Here is a 27,807-nt window from a genome sequence, read left to right as displayed (position 1 = left end):
ATTTTCGTAAAAGCTACCATGCATGATGTAATATGATTTTGGGAGGTCAGTTTATTTGATTATCAATTTTGGTAAAAAAAATGAATCGTTATATGAGAAAATTGGGTGTTTAACCGATTGGGATATCTAGTGGCTTTTGAATCGTTTTACAAAGTGAGTGTTTTAAAACCAAGGGTTTTTCATGAAGCTATGTTTTCTGAGTCTTAATGTGGTTAAAATAGCACCAAAAATCTAAAAATTCCAGTAGATTTCTGTAGACACCCCCATTTTGCCCCACCTTAATCAGCAAAGGAGTTAGTATTTTTCTATCTGTCTTTTCCATTGTCTTCCCTTTTCGTGTCTGTCGCTTACATTTTCTCAACCTTTTTCAGTCATTTTTACTACATATGATATTTTTCTGCCAAGTGTTGAGGAGGGTTGTTTATAAGAACCTAAACAAGAGAGAAGTTGGACCCGTTTGGTGGGCCCGCATTGAATGTTTCGAATGTAATGGGAGCAAGCAAGTGTGCCCCGCATTGGTTTTAATGAAATGTATGAGTTTTGATTATATTTAGATCCAATAAACGAAGCCAATATCCACGGTGGACATAGTGTATTTTGCTCGATCCAGCGTGGGCTCATTATTGTGAAAAATTAAAATTTAAAGTGGCGGCCCATCATTGGAACGATTCAGGGTCATCCACTAGAATGATTTAGGGGTATACAACTAATTCACATTGCATCCTATCATTTGGACTGTTCGAATCATCCTATGAAAAATGATCCAGGGGGCACGGCCAATTTACATGTAGCCTATCAAGTGGACTGTCTGGATCATCTCATAGAAGTGATTCTGAGAGCACGCCAATTCATGACATGGCCCATCAAACGAACAGCTAGGGTCATCTTATAGAAGGGGTTAGGGGAGTGCGCCGCTGAATCACTTCGCAGCCCAATTTGTGCCATGGCTTAGTAATTGAACGGCTCGGATCAGCCCTTCAAAGTGATGTGTGAGGCGGTACAATCTATTTATGTTGCCACCCATCAATTGGACGGATTGGATCGTTCTAGGGAGATGATTAAGGGGTGCGGCTAATTCGAACCATGGCGCATTCAAGTGAACGGCTCGGATCAGCCCACTAAAATGCACGGTTAAATCATCCTATGGAAGTAATTTAGAAGGGCGTAATCAATTCACATTATGAGATGGCCCATCATTTGGACGGTTTAGATCATCCTATAAGTGGGGGCTGTTATGGCATTTTTTATTTTTAGTCCAAAATGGATTCGGTCAACTTGGAAGAATGGTGTTTGACTCATTAGAAGGAACCAATTTGAGAGGGCCTTGGTCGAATGTGGCATGAGGGGTAGTTTCGCCATTTAAGGTAAATAAGGTTTTTTTAATCATGTGAATGTGCTGTTGGTTCGGTTCCTTTCTATACCCAAGTTGATCTCCATGTCATTTTTCAAATAAAATAATAGAAAGAAGAAGAAGAGTATATATTATATAAAGAAAGTTGCTGTGAAAGAAGTTGGTCTTTCTCTTTTTTGGATTTTAGCAAGGTTCTATTTTTCGATAATAAAAAAAAGAGAAGAATAGCAACGATCTTTTTCCATGGATTGGCTCTCTCCACTTAAAAAGCAATATATATTATATAAAGAAAGTTGCTGTGAAAGAAGTTGGTCTTTATTTTTTGGATTTTAGCAAGGTTCTATTTTTCGACAATAAAAAAGAGAAGAATAGCAAAGATCTTTTTGGATGGACGGGCTCTCTCCACTTAAAAAGAAAAGAAAACCACCAGCTGGAGATAGATGATCCGAACGATCCTTCTTCATAGCCATTCACCCCATCCATCCTTTTTCTCTTGGTTAACACACTTAGACGACTCATTCCCATGACCTACATGCATCATGCTCCATCCCTTTAACTAATCCAATCCCATGGCAATCTGTTCATACCCCACCATCTAATCCTATGGTCAACAGTTACACCCCATGCACCCCATACATTCATACACTCCATATCATCATGCCCATATTCCTATGCACAACCGACCACCTATCATCATGACCATACCCATATAGATCCCATCCATTCCATTACCTATTTAACTAAATCCAAACCACTTTGTCCCTAGTTACCTAGTCCGAATCCTTGGTCCAACTGTCTGGGCTGAGACTCATCCCCTTACTTCATCAATTTGTGGTCAATTTGATCAAAAATCCTAGAAGGGTTCAATTATAACAAGGATCTCATCAAAGCGGCATGATCGATATCAAATTTTGGAAAGAGGTGCGGTATCAATTGTCACAGGAGAGAATCCACTCTCATCACTCTCATCACTCGGTTCTTGGATTCGAAGAGATTTTCAAAGCGTCATCAAAGGGGTTTTCTAGAGCGTATAAAAGGGTGCGACAAAGCGAATACCTCAGATTTTACGCATCTTAGAGACAAGGAGCGCGATCAAAGGTAAGTTCGTCCATTTTTTTTATATAATATCAAAGGTAGAAACGCATGTTTAGGGCCGTTTCTTCTTTGTTTTCTTCATGATTTTTGTAAAAGCTACCATGCATGATCTAATATGATTTCGGTGGGTCAGTTTATTTGATTATCAATTTTAGTGAAAAAAAGAATCGTTATATGAGAAAATTGGGCGTTTAACCGATTGGGATATCTAGTGGCTTTTGAATCGTTTTTACAAAGTGAGTGTTTTAAAACCGAGGGTTTTTAGTGAAGCTGTGTTTTCTGAGTCTTAATGTGGTTAAAATAGCACCAAAAATCTAAAAATTCCTGTATATTTTATTTATTTTGATGGCTCAAAAATTCGTTTACAAAAATACCCGGAAATAGGATTTTGGTGGTTCTAAAAATCGTTCGTCTAACAAAACAATTCAAAACTGATTGAAATTTGGTCCTCAGTAGATTTTTGATGTTTAAATATCATACAAAAAGTTTCAAAAGATTTGGAGTTAATTTATTATTTCTACTGGAATTGTTTTGATAAAATCACTGATTTTCATGTATATGAAGGACATATCATTAAATGAACTCCTTAAAAGCGGAAATTTGGTAGCAAGATGAACTGACCAGTCAGAATGATATTGTGGATTTCTCCAAAATTTTGGGCGTATTTTAATATTTGTTATTGATTTTTAATTGCTCTGATATGAATATATCTGTTAAAAATAGATAATTATCGAAATAATGTCTGAATTTTTTCTCATAATTGTCTATTTGTCCGAGAATGGTCTAGTAAAAGTTTGGTTGGATTGGGAATTAATTTTCTATATTTCTTAGTGTAATGTCATCAATCTGACCTGAAAGTAGGAAATCAATTAAAAATCGAATTTCAATCTTTAAAATCATGAAAAATTCAAACAGAATATATTTTTCAACAAAACATCATATCTTAAAGGTTCTGGAACAGATAACTAAATTAGCTATAGGATTCTTTGTAAAATCATTAATCTGATCCAATTGTGATAAATTCATTTAAAAATCCAAATTAATTCAAAGCACCTTGAAAATTTTCAGAGAACTCTAACTTTTCATAATGTATTCAATCACTAAGCTATCTAAAACAGAAATCTTAGGAGTAATAGATTTCCTTTGTAAAATAACATGCTAGGATAATTTAGATGCCGAGATCGTAACCATAATCGTATATTAATTGCGATTGATCCACCATAAGTGGAGTGCGTAAATTATAGTATGTTATTGGCTCCGAGGTCCACTGTCCACGGAAATCCTGAGAAATATGCCAGGCAATAAGATAGCATAACTTACGTGCTAAAATTATACAAGGGTTGAGAGCATGATTCCCTTCCATGGTTGCGATTCGAGGCCGAAATTTGTGAACCATAGAGCCTTTGGTATTCCTTAGATGTTTAGGAATCATAAATTCTTGAAATCGAAAATCATTAACTTCAACAAATTGAATCAATTTACCTCATGTCTTTCGGAACCGTTGGATTGCGGTTTCCATCGTAAGAACCATTAGAGCCCCATTTAGGAACACTTGCGTCATGTCGTGTTCTAAGTTTTAGGGAGTCCTAGAGTTAGGAGTCCAGCCTCATCATGGCCGTTTGCTACGGATAGCAACCGTGTCATAGATCTAGTTACACTAGTTACCCTCTTTTCTCATAGGACAAGCCTAGTTACCTAGGATGTAGGTTAACCAGCATCAGTCTAAGAGACAACTTGCACTTAGATAGGACCATATAGCATCTTAGATGAAGTCCTAGGATAATAAAATCTTCAACTTGAATTAAATAATTTCTCTTAAACTGTTAAACAGTCAATCCAGTCTAGATCGGTGTCTTAGATGAGTTAGGCATAAGTAGCTTAGCTTAGGTGCACCGAACTACGTCGACTCTGATCCCAGTGAGGCTTGGGTACGTAGGCAGCTTGGATGCTTGATGGCATACCAATCACGAGTCGGCTCCACACATAAGTTGTGGGGTTTTGTACATTAATCTTTAAATTAAAAATAATTAAATCACTTAGGACTTTCCATGAAATTAGAATTTTAGGAGAATTTTCACTTAGATTGAATTCAAACAAATTAAGAAAATCAAGACACACATTTAGCAATTACATTGAAATTAGATCTTAAGATGCATGTCACATAGTTCGCACATTAATATAGAGTTAAATGAGCCATTTAAAAGAAATTCAAAAGAGTTAACTTTGAAATTGAAGACCGATTATCGGGCAGGAATGGTGCATGTGGTGGTAAATCCCCATACCTTCCATTCTCGTAACTAGGTAACGAGTTTAGATTTCTGGTCAATTATGGGTCCTAGATCCCTCATCTAGGTGGCGACTCTATCACTCTCTGTTGCGTGGAATTCGGATTGCCTTAGTAATCCAAAGTTCACAGAAAAGACGAATTAAATCACACCTTGCTAGGCTCAGCGGCTTACCCCTGCCCTTATGGGTTCTGGGTTGCACGTTTGTTTGCACCCTATGGTTTGGTTGCTGCTTGCTTGGTTAGGTAATTAAAATCAATAATAAAAAGCACACGCCATTTGTGTGGGTATGAGAGACCAAGAGAGAGCGTGGCAGCTCGCGCCTTACCCCTCTTGCGGGAACGGGTCCCACAATTTCATTTGTTTTGATGGCTAAAAAATTCGTTTAAATAATACCCAGAAATAGATTTTGATGGTTCTAAAAATCGTTCATATAAAAAAACAATTTAAAACTGATTGAAATTTAGTCCTCAGAAGATTTTTAATGTTTAAATATCATACAAACATTTTCAAAAGATTTGGAGTTTATTTATTATTTTTACTGGAATTGTTTTGATAAGATCACTAATTTTCATGTATATGAAGGACATATCATTGAACGAACTCCTTAAAAGCTGAAATTTGGTACCAAGATGAACTGACAGTCAGAATCATATTGTAAATTTCTTGGGAATTCGGGGCATATTTTAATATTTTTTATTGATGTTTAATTGCTCTGACCAGAACATAAATATATCTGTTAAAAATAGCAAATTATCGAAATAATATCTGAAAATTTTCTCATACTTTTCAATTCATCCGATAATGTTCTAGAAAAAATTTAGTTGGATTTGGAATTCATTTACTGTATATTTTAGTGTAATGTCATCAATCTGACCCGAAAGTGGAAAATCAATTAAAAATCGAATTTCAATCTTTAAAATCATGAAAAATTCAAGCAGAATATATTTTTCAAGAACACATTATATTCTAAAGTTTCAGGAACAGATAACTTAATTAGCTATAGGCTTCTTTGTAAAATCATTAATCTGATCCAATTGTGATAAATTCATTTAAAAATCCAAATTAATTCAAAGCACCTTGTAACTTTTCAGAGAACTCTAACTTTTCATCATGTATTCAATCACTAAGCCATCTGAAACAGAAATCTTAGGAGTAATAGATTTTCTTTGTAAAATAACATGCTAGGATAATTTAGATGCCGAGATCGTAACCATAATCGTATACTAATTGCGATCGATCCAGCATAATTGGAGTGCGTAAATTATAGTATGTTATTGGCTCCGAGGTCCACTGTCCACGGAAATCCTGAGAAACATGCCAGGCAATAAGATACTATAACTTACGTGCTAAATTATACAAGGGTTGAGAGCACGATTCCCTTCCATGGTTACGATTCGAGGCCTAAACTTGCGAACCATAGAGCCTTTGGTATTCCTTAGATGTTTAGGAATCAAAAATCATTAAGTTCAACAAATCGAATTAACTCGATCCGCGTCGTAGGAGCCGTTGGATTACGGTCTCCTATCGTAGGAACCTTTAGGGCCCCTTAGGAATACTTACGTCACGTTGTGTCCTAAGTTTTAGGGAGTCCTAGAGTTACGAGTCCAGCCTCATCACAAGCATTTGATATGGATAGTAACCGTGCTATAGATCTAGTTACACTGGTCATATCACTTTTCTCATAGGACAAGCCTAGTTACCTAGGATGTAGGTTCACCTGCATTAGTCTAAGGGGTGTCTTGCACTTAGATAGGACCATATAGCATCTTAGATGAAGTCATAGGATAATAAAATCTTCAACTTGAACTAAATAATTTCTCTTAAATTGTTAAAACGGTAAATCCAGTCTAGATTGGTGTCCTAGATGAGTTAGGCATAAGTAGCTTAGTTCAGGTGCACCGAACTACAATCGACTCTGATTCCAGTGAGGCTAGGATACGTAGGCGACTTGGATACTTGAGTGGCATACCAAGCCCGAGTCGGTTCCACACATAAGTGGTGGGGTTTTGTACATTAATCCTTAAATTAAAAGTAATTAAATCACTTAGGACTTGCCATGAAATTAGAATTTTAGGAGAACTTTCACTTAGATTGAATTCAAACAAATTAAGAAAATCAAGATACACATTTAGGAATTACACTGAAATTAGATCTTAGGATGCATGTCATGTAGTTTGCACATTAATATAAAGTTAAATGAGCCATTTAAAAGAAATTCAAAAGAGTTAACTTTTGGAATTGAAGACCGATTATTGGGCGGGAATGGTGCATGTGGTGGTAACTCCCCGTACCTTCCATTCTCGTAACCAGGTAACGAGTCTAGATTTCTGGTCAATTATGGGTCCTAGATCCCTCATCTAGGTGGCGACTCTGTCACTCTCTTTTGCGTGGAATTCGGATTGCCTTAGTGATCCCAAGCTCACGGAAAAGATGAATTAAATCACATCTTGCTAGGCTCGGCGGCTTACCCCTGCCCTTATGGGTACTGGGTTGCACGTTTGTTTGCACCCTACGGCTTGGTTGATGCCTGCTTGGTTGAGTAATTAAAATCAATAATAAAAAGCACACGCCATTCGCGTGGGTATGAGAGACCAAGAGAGAGCGTGGCGCCTCGCGCGCCCCACCCCTCTCGCTGGATCGGGTCCCACAGGGTATCTTCATACCAGAAGAGGAGTTGATTTTGCGCAGAGCTCCGCCGCTATTGACCATAACAAAGGTATGAGACGAGTTTATCTTTTAAAAAAGGATTGACTTGGATTGAGCAGAGCTCGGGTACTGTGACCATAACGATGGTCATGACAGGGCTATCTTCATACTATAAGATGAGTTGATTTTGGGTAGAGCTTCGCCGCTCTAAACCGTCAAAGAGGTCAAGGAAGGTCTATCTCTGTGGGGAGAGATATCTTTTGAAAAGGGGAATTGACCGAGGTGGTTAGAGAAAATTTAGGTTTATTTGAACAGGGATTCGCCGCCTTCACTATAATGATAGTCAGGGTGGATCGAAGGATGAAAAGCAGTAGAGCCTGATGTGGCTGAGACAACGACGGTCTGAACAAAGAAGATGATTTTAGGGATTGTAGTAACCTTTGACTGATGTGACCGGAATGAGAGTCTTTTGGCTAAACGCATTAACCATAAGACGAACATTCTTCCAGGGTATAATGGTTGTTTATCTAAGGAATGTGATGATATGGGTTTGCAAACATGACTCTGGCAAAAACTTGAGGTTAAAAGTAACCTCTAATCATGGGTAGAAGTAAACTGCAACCGTTTCAGGCTAGCGTAATGACATCCTTAGCAATAATTGAGGCAACCCGGGGACACCTTTCTAAACTCACTCAACATGCCCGAGGTGGGCCAAAGGTTTAGTGTATCCCTATTTTGGATGACGCTCACATCTCTCAAGAGTAACTGGTAAGCTTGCTTAACTCTAAGCTCAGCATATCCTGTGCGGACTTGGTAACATCTATGTGCGTATATGCTGGGCTATGCAGTGGATGAAGGCTTGAAGGTTCCTCTTGCCAATGTGATTGAACAACGCTTGCCAGATGTCGCCCAGCGCGGCGGGAAGTTGAATCATCATCGTTTTAACACCACCACAAGGGTGACGTGAAAAGAGGTGGTGCTTTCACATCAAATGGAGACGAGATCAGCTGCACTTCGGGTGATGAAATCCCAAGTGGTACCATATCCATTCCAACTGCTAGTCACTCCCGGGTAAATAGGCATGCAAGTGGGCGATAAACTCTCATGGTGTGTGCGTGAAAAATAAAAAAAGGGGTAGCCTAGGTGCCTCCCGGGGCATTTTTGCACAATTTGGCAGCAATTTTTGAGCATTAGTTCTTAACAATCCGTGCAGAAGATGTGTAACAAGCGTATGGTACTGGAAAGTAAGTCTAACACTTGTTTTATTTCGCTCGTCTGGAGCGTTCGCAACTTGTGACATGTTCGCAACTTTCGAATGCCCCTAAAGGCTACATCGGGTTAACAATAACCCTAATAAAGGAGAAAAAGCCAAATTATTTGATTTGAATTCTTCGAAAATGCCAAGTCAGTTATACAGAGTTATAACCTTTTTTATTTTGATAAGCAGTTTTGTTGAGAGTGATTATCATGTTTTTTTTTAACTTTCCCCAGCAGTGTTGCCAGTCTGTGGTATCCGGTTTTTTCCCGTGTTGCGCAGGACGACAGGGGATCACCACATCGAGTTTTCGGGGGATGTTATTTGATCTGCGCTACTTACAAACTCGGGACCATGGTCCTAACTTCGCAAGATAGAGAAACTCAGAGTCACCACGTAGGTTAGGGCCTAAGACCCGTGTCTATTCTTCCAAGGAAATGAGTAACGACTCGAATTTCGTTGGAAGAATAGTGATCAAGGGTTCCTTTCCTCTAGGCCTAGAACCTTATATTTTGCTTTGTTTGCCTTAAGGCGTGGTCCTTACAGATATCTGGGTAAGGGTTATGGTGACAATCGGGGAAGGTGTTAGGCACCCCTCTTGCCCGGATTAATCCGGTCTCTTAACTTGGATTGGCATTTTTCAAAGGATTTGAATCAGGGTCATTTATCTTTTTATCCTTTATTTCGGTTGAGCTTAATTCCAGGATGTAAGTAAAGATGAATTTACAGACAAATTCCGAAAAGAAGCGGTTGTGGCTTAGTCCCGCATGAGACCATATGTCACAAACCCAAGGAGGAAATTTCAACTGATCCCAATTGAGTCGCCAAATCTAACGAAAAAAGACAGTGCGAGAATTAAATGTAAAGCAGAGGGATTTATATCATAATTTGCTCACCCGTGCGACCAAGATTTTATGACATCACCACCTCGTACTTTACTTGTAAACGAAATTACAGAAAGCTGTAAATTGCAAAAAGTAAAAGAAAAGGCAGAGGGGTTTATATCAAAATTTGCTCAGCCGTGCGACCAAGATTTTATGACGTCAACACCTCGTACCTTACTTGTAAAAGAAATTACATTAAGCTTGTATGGAATATAACTTTACTAGTGGATAATTGGGCAGTGTAACCGCGTTGTATTTGAGGAGGAGAATTTGAGTTTACCGAGATTTCGGCAGAACAACCGCATTATTTTGGAAATAGGGCGTTGGGTTCTCCGAACTTTGACGGCGCAACGGCGCTGTGTTGATGAACGAGTCTCTGAAGTTGTAGAAAAATCGGCGGCGTAACGTCCTTGTATAGCTGAAAAAGCCTTTTAGTTTGCCGAGATTTCGGCAGAACAACAGCGCTGCTATTGAAAAGCAGCTCGTAGTTGAAATCCCAATAGAGCAACCCAAGAGGGGGGTGAATTGGGTAATTTAAATTTTTTGCCTTAATTAGAAAGGGTGTGTGAGATTAATCCAAGATTATTCTAACCCTTGTTCAAATATGCTTATAAGAAAATAAAGAAGAGGAATTACCAATCTAAGCAATTTATATCTAACCCTTGTTCAATTAAGCAACACAATAAAAATTGGGTTTAGATATTACAAATCACCAATTGCAAAAAGAGAGGAGAAGAAGCACACCAGAAGGAATACGAGATTTTTATAGTGGTTCATTCTATCAACAAGACCTACTCAACTCTTCCAAGTTTATCCCCTTGTGTACTCTACTGATGATAAGATTCTACATGCCGAATCTCCTAGCAGTACAAACACCTTATCCGCCTCCGAGGGAAGAAACCCTCTTTGCAACAACTGCCTCCAAGGAGTCAACCCTAATCGCCCATCGCCTCAAAGGGTACAACTCCGCTTTGCGAATATACCGTATTCCCCTTTGTTAACGGGCCGAATCGGAGACTGAAAGTAACAAGAGGGGGGGTGAATTGAATTTTAACACTAAATTATCCCTTTTGACAATTACTTGTGAACCTAGTTAGAATTTTTCTTCTTTAAATTAGGTTTTTGGTTAGTGCAAGTAAGATTGAAAACAAAAGATATACCAAACCAAAAACAAGAATGAAAGTACAAAAATGAGAGATGACACACGGATATATAGTGGTTCGGGCAAAGCCCTACTCCACTCTTCTTAAGATCGTCCTTAAGGATTTCCACTATTGGAGACCTCCACGATGCCCGGCTCCGAGGCGGTTACACTTCCAAGGGATATTAAATAAGGATGCCCTTACACCTTTACAAAAGACTCTCCTTCTCCGCCGAGTTCTAAGCGGTACTCCCTAGGGTATTAAGGTAGGATGCCCTAGCCACCTTTGCAAGAAATGAAGATTGAATAGCTTGGCTTCTTCTTGAAAGCTTGATGCTCTTTGTCTTGATTGCTCTTCAATGATGGTAGTTGCAAGTGAAAGCTCTAAATATCCCAAGTCAAGAAATTTGCAAGTGCAAGGCAAGTTTGGGAAGAAAACAAAATCTTTGGCACAAATGGATTGCAAGTTTTCTTTAATGCTCAAGGAGGTTTTCAAATCATCAAAGGAGAGGAAATGAATCCTCTACATATTGTATATATAGCCTCTCCAAAGAATATGACCGTTTGGGGGTGGGAATATAAAAAACCACAAATTTATTCAAATCCCAACGGCTATATTCTCACCTGTCGCGAGGTTCTCGGAGTTCCGAGAACCATTCTCGGAGCTCCGAGAAATTCTCGGAGTTCCGAGAAATATTCTCGGAGTTCCGAGAGAACGGCCAGAAGAACAAAATATTCTACTGGACCATTTCTCGGAGTTCCGAGAAAATGGCCAGAAGCTACTGGACCATTTCTCGGAGTTCCTAGAGAACTCTCGGAGTTCCGAGCTCGGAGCTCCGAGAAGCCTAAAAAATCAGCAGTTTTTGTATTTTTTGCTTATTTGATTTTTTGGCTTTTAGAACTCAACTCCTATGATAATTATGGAATATTTATGAGGGTCCCAACATGTTGGTCCACCACATAATTATTCACTAAACCTTTAAAGTTCTTTAAGTGTTCTTTGAAAAACATTTTGAAAATACTTTGCCTTGACTTGAAAATCTAAAGAGAGGAGATGTACAATGATACCTATGCAACCTTCAATTTCTCTTTAGCTTTGGTCTTCAAGTTGATCTTCCATCTTTGTATGCTTGCTTGAGAGATGATGTGAGCTCCACTTAGCTCCTTTGACTCTTGTTGGGTACATCTTCAAGCATGACCATGTTGTGTGTTGGTTTCTTCAATGATCAATCCTATCTTAAACACAACACTTCAAAGCAAATTGATTAGTATTCAAAAGCACAATCAATTATGTTTAGAATCATCAAAACAAGATAGGAGAGTAGACCCTTAGGCTTACAATCTCCCCCTTTTTGATGATGATAAACAAAATTGATTATGAGGTATGTGTGGAGTGACATAGTAGGCAAGTGAATACTAGAACTCCCCCTCAATATATGCACACAGATAAATGATAACAATTAAAAGCATATGGTGCATAAAGTCAATTGAATAGATAATCAATTTCAAACTTCTCCCCCTTTTGTCATCGACAGAAAAGGGTGTAAAAAAATAAAGCAATTTAGGAGTAGATAAAGATTGAGTTAGGTACTCCCCCTAAATCAATGCTTATGGTATAAAAATATATAAAAATATATATAACCAAGTAATGCACATATACCTGTTCATGATCGAGATGTTGACATATGTCAAAATGTTAGGTATTTTAATTAAAGTGAAAGTACCTCTCCAACTTAGAAAACTAAGAAGGCTAAGAGTACCAATTGAGTAATTTTTAAGATTAATATTTGACATCTCATTCATGCAGATACTACCAAACAAAGATGATATATATAAATACTATACAGATAAGCTGGTGAAAGGCACAAAGTATTTATTTTGCAATTTCTTTGACTTGATCCGCACTCCAAATGTTTAAGGCACTTCGGATATAGCAAATTCTATCATCACTAAGAGGTTTTGTAAAGATATCCGCTAATTGATCTTCAGTGTTGATATATTTTAAGCAAATATCCCCTTTTTGTGAGTGATCTCTAATGAAGTGATGCCTAATCTCAATATGTTTTGTTCTTGAGTGTTGTATGGGGTTCTTTGTTAAGCTTATAGCACTAGTGTTGTCACATTGGATGAGAATAGTTTCCATTTTAATGCAATAGTCCTTCAATGTGCTTTTCATCCATAGGACTTGAGCACAACAAGCTCCAGCTGCCACATATTCTGCTTCTGTTGTGGACAGAGCTACTGAATTTTGCTTCTTGCTAAACCACGAAACAAGTGACTTACCCAAGAATTGGCAAGTCCCACTAGTGCTTTTCCTATCTACTCTACATCCGGCGAAGTCTGCATCTGAATATCCGATGAGAGTAAAGGAAGATGATCTTTCATACCATAGTCTTAGACTTTGTGTTCCTCTTAAATACTTGAAGATCTTCTTGACTGCTGATAGGTGAGACTCTTTTGGATCCGATTGAAATCGAGCACAGAGACAGACAGTAAACATAATGTCTGGTCTGCTGGCTGTCAAATAGAGTAAGCTACCTATCATACCCCTATACATCTTCTGGTCCACAGATTTGCCAAATTCATCCTTTTCTAGCTTAGCAGTAGTACTCATGGGAATTCTTGATGTCTTACTGCTATCCATGCCATACTTCTTTAATAACTCCTTTGTATATTTTTCTTGATTTAAAAATATTCCATTTTTGTATTGTTTAATTTGGAGTCCTAAGAAATATGTTAACTCACCCATCATGCTCATTTCAAATTTATTTTTCATTACAGTTGCAAATTCATCACACAATTTTTGATTAGTTGAGCCACATATGGTATCATCTACATATATCTGGACAAGGAGGATATCTTGATTTTCTCTTTTGATAAATAATGTTTTATCCACCTTTCCCATCTCAAATCCTTTTTCAACCAAAAAAGTGCAAAGCCTCTCATACCAAGCTCTAGGAGCTTGTTTTAACCCATACAAAGCTTTATCAAGCCTGAAGACATGATTTGGATGTTTGAAGTCTTCAAAACCTGGAGGTTGCTCAACATACACTTCCTCTTGGATATAGCCATTTAGGAAGGCACTTTTGACATCCATTTGATATAATTTAAATCCTTTATGAGATGCATATGCCAAGAGTATCCTAATAGCCTCCATACGGGCAACAAAAGCGAATGTCTCATCATAGTCTATTCCCTCCTCCTGATTGTACCTTTGGGCTACCAGCCTAGCTTTATTTCTAGTGATAATTCCATTTTCATCCAATTTATTTCTATACACCCATCTCGTGCCAATGACTGGATGATCACTAGGTCTAGGCACTAGCCTCCACACCTTGTTCCTTTCGAATTGACTTAACTCTTCTTGCATAGCCATCAACCAATATTCATCCTTTTCAGCTTCTTTGATGGATTTAGGTTCTAATTCGGATAGGAAAGCCAAATTGTTACTCACACTACGATAGTATGATCTAGTTCTCACTGGCGATGTGGCATCACCTAAAATTTGGGATTCAGGATGATCTACCAATGTTCTCCTATCCCTAGGTGGTGAGTTATCATTTTCATTTTCTACTTCCTCACTAGGTAGTGTATGACTTGTAGATGCATGAGGAGGAGCACTTAATTTAGGAAAGGGATGTTCAATGGGTTCATCCTCATCATGTGGCATTTCTTGAGGTGTTGGCTCTCTCTCATCAAATGTCACATGCATGGATTCTTCGACAACTAAGGTTCTTCTATTAAATACTCTATATGCCTTGCTATGTGAAGAGTACCCTAAGAATATTCCATCATCCGACTTCTTATCAAATTTGTGTAAATTATCTTTAATGTTTAAAATGAAGCATTTACATCAAAACACTATAAAATAGCTTATATTTGGTTTCAAGTTTTTCCAAAGCTCATAAGGTGTTTTCTTAGAAATTGGCCTTAAATATACCCTGTTTATGATATAGCAAGCGGTGCTAACTGCTTCCGCCCAAAAATATCTAGGGAGATCATTTTCATGCAACATAGTTCTAGCCATTTCTTGGAGAGTACGATTCTTTCTTTCTACAACTCCATTTTGTTGAGGTGTTCTTGGTGCGGAAAAATTATGTTTGATGCCATGTTCATTACAGTAAGTGTCAAAATGTACATTTTCAAATTCCGTTCCATGATCACTTCTAATGTAAAAGATAGCAACACCTTTTTCATTTTGTATTTGATTGCACAATGTAAGGAAGTTTTCATAAGTTTCATCTTTGTGTGCTAGAAATATGACCCATGTAAATCGTGAGTAGTCATCCACAACTACAAACACGTATCTCTTTCCATCTAGGCTACTTGTCTTCATTGGTCCAAAAAGATCCATATGAAGTAGCTCTGAAATACTCAAGAGGGGGGGTGAATTGAATTTAACTCAAAATTAGGCCTTTTGAAAATTACCTATGAACCCTAATTGGAATTTTCTTCACTTAGTTAAATATTTGGTTAGTGTAAATAATTAGAAACAAAAAGGAAATGTCAAACCAAAAGTTAATAATGGAAATGCAAGACAAGAAAGAACACACCGATGTATAGTGGTTCGGGCAAAGCCCTACTCCACTCTTCTTAAGATCGTCCTTAAGGATTTCCACTATTGGAGACCTCCACGATGCCCGGCTCCGAGGCGGTTACACTTCCAAGGGATATTAAATGAGGATGCCCTTACACCTTTACAAAGACTCTCCTTCTCCGCCGAGTTCTAAGCGGTTGCTCTCTAGGGAATTAAAATAAGGAATGCCCTAGCCACCTATACAAGGAATGAAGATTGAATAGCTTGGCTTCTTCTTGAAAGCTTGATGCTCTTTGTAGATCCTTGATTGCTCTTCAATGATGGTTGCAAGTGAAAGCTCTAAAATCCCAACTCAAATAGATTTGCAAGTTGCAAGGCAAGTTTGGAAAAACAAAAATCTCAAGCAATAATAGGTTGCAAGTTTTCTTTGATGCTCAAGGATGTTTTCAAATGATCAAGAGAGTGAGAAAAACTTCTCTACTTATTGTATTTATAGCCTCTCCAAAGAATATGACCGTTTGGGGGTGAAAATATCAAAATACAAGAATTAATTCAAATCCCAACGGCTATATTCTGAGCTGTCGCAGGGTTCTCGGAGTTCCGAGAATCACTCTCGGAGTTCCGAGAATTCTCGGAGTTCCGAGAAATATTCTCGGAGTTCCGAGACAACGGCCAGAAGAAATAAAATTTCTACTGGACCATTTCTCGGAGTTCCGAGAAAATGTCCAGACGCTACTGGACCTTTTCTCGGAGTTCCGAGGGAACTCTCGGAGTTCCGAGCTCGGAGCTCCGAGAAAAATCTCGGAGTTCCGAGAAGCCTAAAAATCCGCAGTTTTTTATTTTTATTGCTTGTTTGATTTTTAGCTTTTGGAACTCAACTCCTATGGTTATTTTGGAATGTTTATAAGGGTCCCAACATGTTGGTCCACCACATAACCATTCACTAATCCATTTTAAGTTCTTAAGTGTTCTTTGAAAAACTAATTGAAAACACTTTGAAAACGTTTTGCCTTGACTTGAAAATCTAAAGAGAAAGGATGTACAATGATACCTATGCAATCTTCGATCCCTCTTTAGCTTTGGTCTTCAAATGATCTTCCATCTTTGGATGCTTGCTTGAGTGATGATGTGAGCTACACTTAGCTCCTTTGGCTCTTGTTTGGTACACCTTTAAGCATGACCAAGTTGAGTGTTGGTTTCTTCAACGATCAATCCTATCTTAAACACAACACTTCAAGGCAAATTGATTAATATTAAAAAACACAATCAATTATGTTTAGAATCATCAAAACAAGATAGGAGAGTAGACCCTTGGGCTTACAATCTCCCCCTTTTTGATGATGACAAACAAAATTGATTATGAGGTGTGTGTGGAGTGACATAGTAGGCAAGTGAATACTGGAACTCCCCCTCAATATATGCACACATATAAATGATACAAGTTATAAGCAAGTGGTGCATATAGTCAATTGAATAGATAATCAATTTCAAACTTCTCCCCCTTTTGTCATCGACAGAAAGGGTGTAAAAAAAATTTAGGAGTGGATAACTCCCCCTAAATCAATGCTTATGGTATAAAAATATACAACCAAGTAATGCACATATACCTGTTCATGATCGAGATGATGACATATGTCAAGATGTTAGGTATTTTAATTAAAGTGAAGATACCTCTCCAACTTAGAAAAACTAAGAAGGCTAAGAATATCAATTGAGTAATTTTTAAGATTAAAAATTTGACATCTCATTCATGCAGATACTACCAAACAAAGATTATATATATAAATACTATATAGATAAGCTGGTTAAAGGCACAAAGTATTTATTTGGCAATTTCTTTGATTTGATCCGCACTCCATATGTTTAAGGCACTTCGGATATAGCAAATTCTATCATCACTAAGGGGTTTTGTAAAGATATCCGCTAATTGTTCTTCAGTGTTGATATATTTTAAGCAAATATCCCCTTTTTGTGAGTGATCTCTAATGAAGTGGTGCCTGATCTCAATATGTTTTGTTCTTGAGTGTTGTATGGGGTTCTTTGTTAAGCTTATAGCACTAGTGTTGTCACATTGGATGAGAATATTGTCCATTTTAATTGCATAGTCCATCAATGTGCTTTTCATCCATAGGACTTGAGCACAGCAAGCTCCAGCTGCCACATATTCTGCTTCTGTTGTGGACAGAGCTACTGAATTTTGCTTCTTGCTAAACCATGAAACAAGTGATTTACCCAAGAATTGGCAAGTCCCACTAGTGGTTTTCCTATCTAATCTACATCCAGCAAAGTCTGCGTCTGAATATCCGATGAGAGTGAAGGAAGATGATCTTTCATACCACAGTCCTAGACTTTGGGTTCCTCTTAAGTACTTGAAGATCTTCTTAACTGCTGATAGGTGAGATTCTTTAGGATCCGATTGAAATCGAGCATAGAGACAGACAGTAAACATAATGTCTGGTCTGCTGGCTGTCAAATAGAGCAAACTACCTATCATACCCCTATACAATTTCTGATCCACAGATTTGCCAAATTCATCTTTTTCTAGCTTAGCAGAAGTACTCATGGGAATTCTTGATGTCTTACTGCTATCCATGCCATACTTCTTTAATAACTCCTTTGTATATTTTTCTTGATTTAAAAATATTCCATTTTTGTATTGTTTAATTTGGAGTCCTAAGAAGTAGGTTAATTCTCCCATCATGCTCATTTCAAATTCATTTTTCATTAAGGTTGCAAATTCATCACACAATTTTTGATTAGTTGAGCCACAGATGGTATCATCCACTTAGATTTGGACAAGGAGGATATCATGATTTTCTCTTTTGATAAACAAGGTTTTATCCACCTTTCCCATCTCGAATCCCTTTTCAACTAAGAAAGTGCAAAGCCTCTCATACCAAGCTCTAGGAGCTTGCTTTAATCCATATAAAGCTTTATCAAGCCTGAAGACATGATTTGGATGTTTGAAGTCTTCAAAACCTGGAGGTTGCTCAACATAGACTTCCTCTTGGATATAGCCATTTAGGAAGGCACTTTTGACATCCATTTGATATAGTTTAAATCCTTTATGAGATGCATATGCCAAAAGTATCCTAATAGCCTCCATACGGGCAACAGGAGCAAATGTCTCATCATAATCTATCCCTTCCTCCTGATTGTACCCTTGGGCTACAAGCCTAGCTTTATTCCTAGTGATAATTCCATTTTCATCCAATTTATTTCTATACACCCATCTCGTGCCAATGACTGGATGATCACTAGGTCTAGGCACTAGCCTCCACACTTTGTTCCTTTCGAATTGACTTAGCTCTTCTTGCATAGCCATCAACCAATATTCATCCTTTTCAGCTTCCTTGATGGATTTTGGTTCTAATTCGGATAGAAACGCCAAATTGTTACTCACACTACGATAGTATGATCTAGTTCTTACTGGCAATGTGGCATCACCTAAAATTTGGGATTCAGGATGATCTACCAATGTTCTCCTATCCCTAGGCAATGAGTCATCATTTTCATTTTCTACTTCCTCACTAGGTAATGTATGACTTGTTGATGCATGAGGAGGAGCACTCAATTTTGGAAAAAGATGTTCAATGGGTTCATCCTCATCATGTGGCATTTCTTGTGTTGTTGGCTCTCTTTCATCAAATGTCACATGCATGGATTCTTCTACTACTAGGGTTCTCCTATTAAATACTCTATATGCCTTACTATGAGAAGAATACCCTAAGAATATTCCATCATCCGATTTCCTATCAAATTTGTGTAAATTATCTTTAATGTTCAAAATGAAGCATTTACATCCAAACACTCTAAAATAGCTTATATTTGGTTTCAAGTTTTTCCAAAGCTCATAAGGTGTTTTCTTAGAAATTGGCCTTAAATATACCCTGTTTATAATATAGCAAGCGGTGCTAACCGCTTCCGCCCAAAAATATCTAGGGAGATCATTTTCATGCAACATAGTTCTAGCCATTTCTTGGAGAGTTCGATTCTTTCTTTCTACTACTCCATTTTGTTGAGGTGTTCTAGGTGCGGAAAAATTATGTTTTATGCCATGTTCATTACAATAAGTGTCAAAATGTACATTTTCAAATTCAGTTCCATGATCACTTCTAATGTAAGAGATAGCAACACCTTTTTCATTTTGTATTTGATTGCACAATGTAAGGAAGTTTTCATAAGTTTCATCTTTGTGTGCTAGAAATATGACCCATGTGAATCGTGAGTAGTCATCCACAACTACAAACACGTACCTCTTTCCACCTAGGCTACTAGTCTTCATTGGTCCAAAAAGATCCATATGAAGTAGCTCCAAGGGGTAGGAAGTTGAAATCATATTTTTAGGTGCAAATGAGCTTTTCAATTGTTTTCCTAATTGACAAGTTCTACAAATGTGATCCTTGATGAATTTGAACTTAGGCAATCCTCTAACACTTTCTTTTGAGGAGAGGGTCGAAATGAGATCCATTCCGGCATGACCCAACCTCCTATGCCATAGCCAAGAATCCTCACTAATGGCATTAAGACAAGTTACATTTTGGAGTCTAAGATCATCTAATCCAATTGTGTAAATGTTATTGTCTCTAGAACCTATGAATTTGACTACTCCATCTATCTTATTTTTAACAATGCATTTATCGGGATTGAAGACAACTTCAAAACCATTATCACATAATTGACTAATGCTAATAAGATTATGGGACAAGCCATCAACAAATAGTACATCATGTATGGGAGAGGTAGAGTTACCTATGGTGCCTTCACCTTTGACTTTTCCTTTCTTATCATCTCCAAAGGTAACATCTCCACCATCCTTGAGCGATAGGGATGCGAATTGAGTAAGGTCTCCGGTCATATGTCTAGAGCATCCACTATCAAGGTACCATGTGTTCTTCTTGTTATGGCTTTTAAGGCATACCTACATATGAATAGGCAAGTGAGATCCCTTAGGTACCCAAATCTTCCTAATCTTGCTATGTTCATTTGTTTTCACATTAGAGTTCTACTTAATCTTATCTTGTTTAGCATGTAAGCAAGCAACCTTGTAATGACCTTCTAGACCACAATAAAAGCAAATTTTGGTACCGCTAGAAGAAACCTTTTCAAGTTTAGTTTTATAGTTGGATATTGTGGTGTTCCATTTATGTCCAAGTCCACTTTTGTCACTTGACATTCTTTGAAGATTTACAAGCCTATCCAATTTTAATGAACTATTTTCAAATTTTTCAAAAAGTTTCCTTAGTTCATCATACTCAAAAGATAATCTACCATTTTCATGCTTTAGATTGTTGTTTTCATTTGAGAGTTCTTGTCGGTTTTTATTTAAGATTTTGATAGAAGCATTTAACTCATGAATTTCTACTTTGTATTTTTCATTCTTATCATCTAAAAATTCATGATCCTTTTTTAACCAACCAAATTCTTTTGTCATGTTAGCAAGAGAATTTTCAAGTGATGCAATTTTATCAAATTGAATTTCAAGTTCATCATTTGCATTTTGTAGGGAATCAAGAACTTCTTTTAAAACAATAACATCATTTAAAGTGTTTACCTCATTGTTGTCGTTTGTTGAGGCCATGAAGCATACGTTCCTTGCTATCAAGCAATCTTCGCCATCATTTTGTTCGCCTTCGCTTTCAATTTCCTCATCCCATGTGGCGGTCATTCCTTTCTTGCCTTCTCTTCTCTTGAAGCGGTTGTTTGAAGTGGGTTCATTGTTGAGTGGACAATCCGGGCGAATGTGTCCAAGCTTCTTGCAACCGTAACATCGTGGTTGAGAAGATCCATCACCGAGTTCTTCTTTCTTCTTGAATGGAGGGTTTGTCCTTCTATTTCTCATCCCTCCCATGTTCCTTTGCAAGAATTTGATCCTTCTTGTTAGGAGGGCAACTTCATCTTCCATGTCTTCTTTTGCATCTTCATTTTCACCTATATTACAAGCAAAAGCAATTCCTTTTCCTTTTTCGATTTTAGTTTCGATTTCGGGTGCTTTTGTTTTGAAAATCATTTCATGGGTGATCAAGGACCCTATTAGTTCATCTAGGTTCAATGTGTTCATGTCCTTGGCTTCGGTGATTGCGGAGGTTTTGGATTCCCAAGACAAAGGTAAGGACCTAAGGATTTTAGTCACTAAATCTCTATTGGAAAATTGTTTTCCAAGACCCCTTAATCCATTTACAAGATTGGTGAATCTAGTGTACATGTCGGCAATTGTTTCATCGGGTGTCATTTGAAAGAGTTCGTATTGCCGAAAAAGATGGTTCATTTTAGATTCTTTTACTTGATTGGTTCCCTCATGGGTGACTTCTAGAGTGTCCCAAATTTCCTTAGCCGAATTCAAATTTGATACTCTATTGAATTCTCCGGGAGATAGAGCACAAATAAGAGAATTCATGGCTTTGGCATTATAATTCGAAGCTTGTTGTTCGGCTTCGGTCCAATCATTTAAATTTCTTGTGGGTAAGATGTATTCATTATTAATTGCTCTCCACATTTGATAGTCTTGGGTTAAAACGATTTTCATTTTGGTTTTCCAAAAACCATAGTTTGTTCCATCAAAATAGGGTGGCCTAGTGTTTGAATAACCTTCATGGTGTTGAGGGTAGTTTGCCATTTTAGAATCTTTACTCTAGACCGGTTAGGGTTTTCTAAAAATTAGAGACGAGGCTCTGATACCAATTGAAATACTCAAGAGGGGGGGGTGAATTGAATTTAACTCAAAATTAGGCCTTTTGAAAATTACCTATGAACCCTAATTGGAATTTTCTTCACTTAGTTAAATATTTGGTTAGTGTAAATAATTAGAAACAAAAAGGAAATGTCAAACCAAAAGTTAATAATGGAAATGCAAGACAAGAAAGAACACACCGATGTATAGTGGTTCGGGCAAAGCCCTACTCCACTCTTCTTAAGATCGTCCTTAAGGATTTCCACTATTGGAGACCTCCACGATGCCCGGCTCCGAGGCGGTTACACTTCCAAGGGATATTAAATGAGGATGCCCTTACACCTTTACAAAGACTCTCCTTCTCCGCCGAGTTCTAAGCGGTTGCTCTCTAGGGAATTAAAATAAGGAATGCCCTAGCCACCTATACAAGGAATGAAGATTGAATAGCTTGGCTTCTTCTTGAAAGCTTGATGCTCTTTGTAGATCCTTGATTGCTCTTCAATGATGGTTGCAAGTGAAAGCTCTAAAATCCCAACTCAAATAGATTTGCAAGTTGCAAGGCAAGTTTGGGAAAACAAAAATCTCAAGCAATAATAGGTTGCAAGTTTTCTTTGATGCTCAAGGATGTTTTCAAATGATCAAGAGAGTGAGAAAAACTTCTCTACATATTGTATTTATAGCCTCTCCAAAGAATATGACCGTTTGGGGGTGGAAATATCAAAATACAAGAATTAATTCAAATCCCAACGGCTATATTCTGAGCTGTCGCAGGGTTCTCGGAGTTCCGAGAATTCTCGGAGTTCCGAGAAATATTCTCGGAGTTCCGAGACAACGGCCAGAAGAAATAAAATTTCTACTGGACCATTTCTCGGAGTTCCGAGAAATTTTCTCGGAGTTCCGAGGGAACTCTCGGAGTTCCGAGCTCGGAGCTCCGAGAAAAATCTCGGAGTTCCGAGAAGCCTAAAAATCCGCAGTTTTTTATTTTTATTGCTTGTTTGATTTTTAGATTTTGGAACTCAACTCCTATGGTTATTTTGGAATGTTTATGAGGGTCCCAACATGTTGGTCCACCACATAACCATTCACTAATCCATTTTAAGTTCTTAAGTGTTCTTTGAAAAACTAATTGAAAACACTTTGAAAACGTTTTGCCTTGACTTGAAAATCTAAAGAGAAAGGATGTACAATGATACCTATGCAATCTTCGATCCCTCTTTAGCTTTGGTCTTCAAATGATCTTCCATCTTTGGATGCTTGCTTGAGTGATGATGTGAGCTACACTTAGCTCCTTTGGCTCTTGTTTGGTACACCTTTAAGCATGACCAAGTTGAGTGTTGGTTTCTTCAACGATCAATCCTATCTTAAACACAACACTTCAAGGCAAATTGATTAATATTAAAAAACACAATCAATTATGTTTAGAATCATCAAAACAAGATAGGAGAGTAGACCCTTGGGCTTACAAGCTCCAAGGGGTAGGAAGTTGAAATCATATTTTTAGGTGCAAATGAGCTCTTCAATTGTTTTCCTAATTGACAAGTTCTACAAATGTGATCTTTGGTGTATTTGAACTTAGGCAATCCTCTAACAATTTCTTTTGAGGAGAGGGTCGAAATGAGTTCCATTCTCTAGAACCTAAGAATTTTACTTTTCCATCTATCTTATTTTTAACAATGCATTTGTCGGGATTGAAGACTACTTCAAACCCATTATCACATAATTGATTAATGCTAATAAGATTATGGGACAAGCCATCAACAAATAGTACATCATGTATGGGAGATGTAGAGTTACCTATGGTGCCTTCACCTTTGACTTTTCCTTTCTTATCATCTCCAAAGGTAACGTCTCCACCATCCTTGAGTGATAGGGATGCGAATTGAGTAAGGTCTCCTGTCATGTGTCTAGAGCATCCACTATCAAGGTACCATGTGTTCTTCTTGTTATGGCTTTTAAGGCATACCTACATATGAATAGGCAAGTGAGATCCCTTAGGTACCCAAATCTTCCTAATCTTGCTATGTTCATTTATTTTCACTTTAGAGTTCAATTTGATTTTATCTTGTTTAGCATGCAAGCAAGAAACCTTGTAATGACCTTCTAGACCACAATAAAAACAAATCTTGGTACTACTAGAAGAAGCCTTTTCAAGTTTGTTTTTATAGTTAGATATTGTAGTATTCCATTTATGTCCAAGTCCACTTTTGTCACTTGACATTCTTTGTATATTAACAAGCTTATTCAATTTCAATGAACTATTTTCAAATTTTTCAAAAAGTTTCTTTAGTTCATCATATTCAAAAGATAGTTTACCATTTTCATGATTTAGCTTGTTGTTTTCATTAGAAAGTTCTTGTCGGTTTTCATTTAAGATTTTGATAGAAGCATTTAACTCGTGAATTTCAACTTTGTATTTTTCATTTTTATCATCTAAAAATTCATGATCTTTCTTTAACCAACCAAATTCTTTTGTCATGTTAGCAAGAGAATTTTCAAGTGATGCAATTTTATCAAATTGAATTTCAAGTTCATCATTTGCATTTTGTAAGGAATCTAGAACTTCTTTTAAGACAATGACATCATTTAAATTGTTTACCTCGTTATTGTCGTTTATTAAGGCCATGAAGCACACGTTCCTTGCTATCAAGCAATCTTCGCCATCATTTTGTTCGCCTTCGCTTTCAATTTCCTCATCCCAAGTGGCGATCATTCCTTTCTTGCCTTCTCTTCTCTTGAAGCGGTTGGTTGAAGAAGGCTCATTGTTGAGTGGACACTCCGGGCGAATGTGTCCAAGCTTCTTGCAACCGTAGCATCGGGGTTGAGAAGATCCATCACCAAGTTCTTCTTTCTTCTTGAATGGAGGATTGGTCATTCTATTTCTCATGCCTCCCATATTCATTTGCAAGAATTTGATCCTTCTTGTTAGGAGGGCAACTTAATCTTCCATGTCTTCCTTTGCATCTTCATTTTCACCTACATTACAAGCAAAAGCAATTTCTTTTCCTTTTTCAATTTTAGTTTCAATTTCGGGTGCTTTTGTTTTGAAAATCATCTCATGGGTGATCAAGGACCCTATTAATTCATCTAGGTTTAATGTATTCATGTCCTTGGCTTCCGTGATTGCGGAGGTTTTGGATTCCCATGACAAAGGTAGGGACCTAAGGATTTTGGTCACTAAATCTCTATTAGAAAATTGTTCTCCAAAACCCCTTAGTCCATTTACAAGATTGGTGAATCTAGTGTACATATCGGCAATTGTTTCATCGGGGGTCATTTGAAAGAGTTCATATTGCCGAAAAAGATGATTCATTTTAGATTCTTTGACTTGATTGGTTCCTTCATGGGTGACCTGTAAGGTATCCCAAATTTCCTTAGCCGAATTCAAATTTGATACTCTATTGAATTCTCCGGGAGATAGAGCACAAATAAGGGAATTCATAGCTTTGGCATTATAATTTGAAGCTAGTTGTTCGGCTTCGGTCCAATCATTTAGATTTCTTGTGGGTAATGTGTATTCATTATTAATTGCTTTCCACATTTGATAATCTTGGGTTAAAAAGATTTTCATTTTATTTTTCCAAAAACCATAGTTTGTTCCATCAAAATAGGGTGGCCTAGTGTTTGAGTAACCTTCATGGTGTTGAGGATGGTTTGCCATTTTAGAATCTTTACTCTAGACCGGTTATGATTTTTAAAAAAAAATTAGAGTCGAGGCTCTGATACCAATTGAAATTAACAAGAGGGGGGGTGAATACACTAAATTATCCCTTTTGACAATTACTTGTGAACCTAGTTAGAATTTTTCTTCTTTAAATTAGGTTTTTGGTTAGTGCAAGTAAGATTGAAAACAAAAGATATACCAAACCAAAAACAAGAATGAAAGTACAAAAATGAGAGATGACACACCGATATATAGTGCTTCGGGCAAAGCCCTACTCCACTCTTCTTAAGATCGTCCTTAAAGATTTCCACTATTGGAGACCTCCACGATGCCCGGCTCCGAGGCGGTTACACTTCCAAGGGATATTAAATAAGGATGCCCTTACACTTTTACAAAAGACTCTCCTTCTCCGCCGAGTTCTAAGCGATGCTCCCTAGGGTATTAAGGTAGGATGCCCTAGCCACCTTTGCAAGAAATGAAGATTGAATAGCTTGGCTTCTTCTTGAAAGCTTGATGCTCTTTATAGACCCTTGATTGCTCTTCAATGATGGTAGTTGCAAGTGAAAGCTCTAAATATCCCAAGTCAAGAAATTTGCAAGTGCAAGGCAAGTTTGGGAAGAAAACAAAATCTTTGGCACAAATGGATTGCAAGTTTTCTTTAATGCTCAAGGAGGTTTTCAAATCATCAAAGGAGAGAAAATGAATCCTCTACATATTGTATATATAGCCTCTCCAAAGAATATGACCGTTTGGGGGTGGAAATATCAAAAACCACAAATTTATTCAAATCCCAACGGCTATATTCTCACCTGTCGCGAGGTTCTCAGAGTTCCGAGAACCATTCTCGGAGCTCCGAGAAATTCTCGGAGTTCCGAGAGAACGGCCAGAAGAACAAAATATTCTACTGGACCATTTCTCGGAGTTCCGAGAAAATGGCCAGAAGCTACTGGACCATTTCTCGGAGTTCCGAGAGAACTCTCGGAGTTCCGAGCTCAGAGCTCCGAGAAAAATCTCGGAGTTCCGAGAAGCCTAAAAAATCAGCAGTTTTTGTATTTTTTGCTTATTTGATTTTTTGGCTTTTGGAACTCAACTCCTATGATAATTATGGAATGTTTATGAGGGTCCCAACATGTTGGTCCACTACATAATCATTCACTAAACCTTTAAAGTTCTTTAAGTGTTCTTTGAAAAACATTTTGAAAATACTTTGCCTTGACTTGAAAATCTAAAGAGAGGAGATGTACAATGATACCTATGCAACCTTCAATTTCTCTTTAGCTGTGGTCTTCAAGTTGATCTTCCATCTTTGTATGCTTGCTTGAGAGATGATGTGAGCTCCACTTACCTCCTTTGACTCTTGTTGGGTACATCTTCAAGCATGACCATGTTGTGTGTTAGTTTCTTCAATGATCAATCCTATCTTAAACACAATACTTCAAAGCAAATTGATTAGTATTCAAAAGCACAATCAATTATGTTTAGAATCATCAAAACAAGATAGGAGAGTAGACCCTTGGGCTTACAGAGACCCTCGAGTACATTGAAGAAGAAATGAGAAACTCTATAAGCCTCTTGATAGGCAGATTATACAATGATAGAAGCTCACAATCTCTCCAAAAGTTTAAGCAAATAAAAGCTCTATGGAGATCCTCTTGTTGAATTTAGATTCACAAATCAAAGCATGGAAGATGATAAAACTAAAAACCTTGGATTTGAAAGTGTAGGCTCAAATAGATGTTAAATGATCTTGCAAAAGGTTATTTAGTTGGTCATGGATAGGGTATTGTAGACACCCCATTTTGACCGGACCCAAGTTCGCTGTGTTTGTGCGAAACCCCATCCAATCACCAAGCCAGGATCCCGAATTGCATCACAGGTTAGGTTAGTGTCTCACCAGGGTCCCTGCAAAATTGCGTCTAAATCCGTGGTTGTTTGCCTAACAAGCGAGTGTCGTAGTGTATATATTGGGTGTGGAGCAAGGGGAGTGAATCATCTACAAGGGGGCTGTCCAGGGTAGAATAGAGGGGTCAAATTTATCATTTCGTTTTTGATAAAAAACCACCGAAGGAGAGGAGAGGATTTTTTCGTTGAAAAAAAAGAGGGGAGAAGAAGAAGGAGAAATCTCAGATATGGATCTGAGATTTTGAGAAAAATCTCAGATCTAGATCTGAGATTTTCATAAATTAAGGGGGTTTTTCCATCTTATTTTTGAGAGGCACAAGCAGATAGAGAGGGAGAGAGAGGCGGAGGATTCCGATCATCATCTCCGGCAATCCCGC

The sequence above is a fragment of the Tasmannia lanceolata genome, unplaced genomic scaffold (genome assembly GCF_043159265.1).
Source record: "Tasmannia lanceolata isolate RefF3 unplaced genomic scaffold, GAP_Taslan_0.1 ptg000007l, whole genome shotgun sequence".
NCBI lineage: Eukaryota > Viridiplantae > Streptophyta > Magnoliopsida > Canellales > Winteraceae > Tasmannia > Tasmannia lanceolata.
The sequence above is the reverse complement of the archived record's forward strand: the minus strand, read 5'-3'. Positions refer to the sequence as shown.